Below are 4,652 nucleotides of genomic sequence, written 5' to 3'. Positions count from 1 at the left end.
AGAAGACTGACCTTTGTGGAAATGCTTGGAGCAGACTAACTTGTGAGCTGGAGTGTTCTGGGACGTTATATATTTGGTCTTTGAATGGCTGCAATCCAGGCCATCCGTCGGCTCTTTGTTACTTCGGAAACATGGCTCGAACAATTTCTCTTCAACGACGTAATCCGATAACAACCGATCTCTTTACCCGTCGGCTTCCCGTGGCTGTCATGCGACCGGCTATTGCAGTTAATAATACAACAGCTTCTTGCCATTTTTTGTGTTTCTTTTTATCGCTGTGTAACTGATTTCAATTGAAAGCCTGCGTGCGCTAGTACCTCTTGCCACGAGTTCCCAGAATCCTTTGCGGTTTTACCCCTGAATGACGTCACATTTTCAATCTCTATATAATATGCATGTTAAATTTTATATTTGGGGTGAAATATCAAGTATTTTCAAGTAAACCGGTTCAAGTCCAATTCAAGTCCCAGGTCATTGGTGTAAAAGTCCAAGTTCAATTCAATTCAATTCAATTTTATTTATATAGCGCCAAATCACAACAAAAGTCGCCTCAAGGCGCTTCATAGATACAGAGAAAAACCCAACAATCATATGACCCCCTATGAGCAAGCACTTTGGCGACAGTGGGAAGGAAAAACTCCCTTTTAACAGGAAGAAACCTCCGGCAGAACCAGGCTCAGGGAGGGGCGGCCATCTGCTGCGACCGGTTGGGGTGAGAGAAGGAAGACAGGATAAAAGACATGCTGTGGAAGAGAGACAGAGGTTAATAACAGATATGATTCAATGCAGAGAGGTCTATTAATACATAGTGAGTGAGAAAGGTGACTGGAAAGGAAAAACTCAATGCATCTTGGGAATCCCCCGGCAGCCTACGTCTATTGCAGCATAACTAAGGGAGGATTCAGGGTCACCTGGTCCAGCCCTAACTATATGCTTTAGCAAAAAGGAAAGTTTTAAGCCTAATCTTAAAAGTAGAGATAGTTTCTGTCTCCCGAATCCAAACTGGAAGCTGGTTCCACAGAAGAGGGGCCTGAAAACTGAAGGCTCTGCCTCCCATTCTACTTTTAAATACTCTAGGAACAACAAGTAGGCCTGCAGAGCGAGAGCGAAGTGCTCTAATAGGGTGATATGGTACTACAAGGTCATTAAGATAAGATGGGGCCTGATTATTTAAGACCTTGTATGTGAGGAGCAGGATTTTGAATTCAATTCTGGATTTAACAGGAAGCCAATGAAGGGAAGCCAAAACAGGAGAAATATGCTCTCTCCTTCTAGTCCCTGTCAGTACTCTTGCTGCAGCATTTTGGATTAGCTGAAGGCTTTTCAGTGAGTTTTTTGGACATCCTAATAATAATGAATTACAGTAGTCCAGCCTGGAAGTAATAAATGCATGAACTAGTTTTTCAGCGTCACTCTGAGACAGGATATTTCTAATTTTAGAGATGTTGCGCAAATGGAAGAAAGCAGTCTTACATATTTGTTTAATATGTGCGTTGAAGGACATGTCCTGGTCAAAAATGACTCCAAGGTTCCTCACAGCGTTACTGGAGGCCAAGGTAATGCCATCCAGAGTATGAATCTGGTTAGATACCATATTTCTAAGATTTTCAGGGCCGAGTACAATAACCTCAGTTTTATCTGAATTAAGAAGCAGAAAGTTAGCGGCCATCCAGGTCTTTATGTCTTTAAGACATTCCTGCAGTTTAACTAATTGGTGTGTGTTATCTGGCTTCATGGACAGATAGAGCTGGGTGTCATCTGCATAGCAGTGAAAATGTATGCTATGTCTTCTAATGATGCTGCCTAAGGGAAGCATGTATAATGTAAACAGAATTGGTCCTAGCACTGAACCCTGTGGAACTCCATAATTGACCACAGTGTGTGAAGAGGACTCTCCATTTACATGCACAAATTGGAGTCTATTAGATAGATATGATACAAACCACTGCAGTGCAGTACCTGTAATACCTACAGCATGTTCTAATCGCTCTAATAGGATATTATGGTCGACAGTATCGAACGCTGCACTGAGGTCTAGCAGGACAAGCACAGAGATGAGTCCACTGTCAGAGGCCATAAGAAGATCATTTGTAACCTTCACTAAAGCTGTTTCTGTGCTGTGATGAGCTCTGAAACCTGACTGAAACTCTTCAAATAAACCATTCCTCTGCAGATGATCTGTTAGCTGTTTGACAACTACTCTTTCAAGGATTTTTGATATGAAAGGAAGGTTGGAGATTGGCCTATAATTAGCTAAGACTGCTGGGTCTAGAGATGGCTTTTTGAGTAAAGGTTTAACCACAGCCAGCTTGAAGGCCTGTGGTACATAGCCGACCATTAGAGATAGGTTGATCATATTTAAGATCGAAGAATTAATCAATGGCAGGACTTCTTTGAGCAGTTTTGTAGGAATGGGGTCTAAAAGACACGTTGATGGTTTGGAGGAAGTAATTATTGAACTCAGAAAGATCAATTGGAGAAAAAGAGTCTAACTTAACATCAATGGTACTAAGAGTAGCTGTAGATAATATTACATCTGTGGGATGATTACTGGTAATTTTTTCTCTAATGATAAAAATTTTATTTGTGAAGAAGTTCATGAAGTCATTACTAGTTAACGTTAAAGGGATGGTTGGCTCAACAGAGCTCTGACTCTTTGTCAGCCTGGCTACAGTGCTGAAGAGAAACCTGGGGTTGTTCTTATTTTCTTCAATCAGTGATGAATAGTAAGATGTTCTGGCTTTGCGGAGGGCTTTCTTATAAAGCAGCAAACTATTTCTCCAGGCTAAATGATGATCCTCTAAATTTGTGACACGCCATTTCCTCTCCAGATTACGAGTCATCTGCTTTAGGGTACGTGTTTGAGAATTATACCACGGAGTCAGGTACTTCTGATTAGAGACCTTAGTTTTCACTGGAGCTACAGTATCCAGAGTCGTACGTAGTGAGGAGGTGAAATTATTAACAAGATAATCAACCTCTGTTGTGGTAGCGTTCAGATAGCTGCTCTGCTCTGTGTTGGTACAGGGCATTGAAGATGATAACAGTGGGTGGATTATATTCTCAAGTCACAAGTCTTAGAACATTTTTTCAAGTCAAGTCTAAAGTCATAAAATTAATGACTCGAGTCTGACTCGAGTCCAAGTCATGTGACTCGAGTCCACACCTCTGTTTATAAGCGAATGAATCATGGGACGCACTTTGTTTTTCACAGGACAAAGAAACCCATGTAAACTGTCATTTTCACATGACTATTAATGTTGGCGTTCTTAGTGTACATTATGTAGCAAAGGGGTTTTTTTTCCACAAAGGGCTTTTTTTCATTATATTCATAGGCATGTGTATGAATAGAAACCAGTTGTTCAATGTACTTTTGTCTCCTTTTCAAAAGAAAACAAAGCAAGAAAATCTATGCCAATAACCAGAGCAACACATTCTGGCCTGTTGGAGAAAAACAAACTTTATTGGTCTGAGCAACATTTTCATGTAGCTGCACTGCAAACTTCTGAGAGCCATTAAATGTTGAGTGGACTGTCTTTGAAGGCAGGGGCAAATGCTGCTTCATTGATTGACAGGGTTGGCCTTGCCTTAATAGAACATAATTGGGCAATTTTGAAGGGTCTCTGAGAAATGACCAAATAATAACACATGACTTGTCTTGAGACTTGTTTTCTCAGATAATTGTGCAAAAAGCATCTGGCACACCATTAGTTCCATTTTCACATTAGAATAATAATCCTTTTGAACTAATAAACTCACTCAAATGTCTGTACTTGGGTGGCGAGGGCTGCAAAAAAAAGTAAATACTGTATGCTCCACAAAGAAAGTGGGGAGAAAAGGGATTTTAGGGAGGTAGAAGCAAGATAACAAGATGTAGACTTCTTCATTGTGACAAAAATTACATTTTCACCCTTCACACTTCACAAGCGTTTTACCCATCAATTCAAACATGGTTTTTCAAATCACAATAGCAGAATATGCACAAAAAACCTCGTTGAAAACACTTGTCATCGTGACTCCTCTCCTTTGGTGTTTCTAAATGTCACAGCATTAATGAAAGTCAATTCTAAGAGATTACACTAAATTAAAATATAGCGCGAGACCTAAAAAAATCCATCATCATGATGAATCAGTCTTTTCCAGTGTTTTTTCAATTACCAATGCTAATTGAGCTGCAGATGAATTTTCCTGCAAGTGCTGAAGAATGTTCGCTTAAAAAAAAAAAAGTAAAAGAAAAAAAAAGGGTCTTGTGCTTTGCCCTGCCTTCATACCTTTAATGTGTAGAACAATAATGTTTCCCCTGGGGGTTGTTATTGTTTTGGTCTTTGTAGCAATGAGAAATTGCACCAATATCATGTCTCAAATTAAAGGATAATTAAAAAAATGTTCTTTCAAAGTTATTGCCGTCCATAAAACTTTGATTAGGCAAACATTAGCCACATTAGGGCTTAATGGCCATTGCCCCTGTGATTACCATCAACAATTTTATGTACTGCACAAAGCATATGAGCAAATGAATAATTAAGGATGGAGGGGGGGGGAAAGAGTTTGAAAGAAGCAATAACACAGATAATATTGGGTTGTTTTTTAAGAACAGTGTGTGGTAGGTAAAGTGAAGTGGTGTACTTCAGACAGCCTTGTTCCCAGTAACC

At 39.8% G+C, this 4,652-nt stretch overlaps 1 pseudogene; it reads right to left on the bottom strand.

The window, feature by feature from the left end:
• Window positions 1-501: 501 nt before the first annotated feature.
• On the bottom strand, window positions 502-3,032 carry LOC146362951 (uncharacterized; annotated as a pseudogene).
• Window positions 3,033-4,652: the final 1,620 nt, after the last annotated feature.

Source organism: Perissodus microlepis, chromosome 22, assembly GCF_051167445.1.
Source record: "Perissodus microlepis isolate ML-2025 ecotype Zambia chromosome 22, ASM5116744v1, whole genome shotgun sequence".
Classification (NCBI taxonomy): Eukaryota; Metazoa; Chordata; class Actinopteri; order Cichliformes; family Cichlidae; genus Perissodus; species Perissodus microlepis.
The sequence above is the reverse complement of the archived record's forward strand: the minus strand, read 5'-3'. Positions and strand labels throughout refer to the sequence as shown.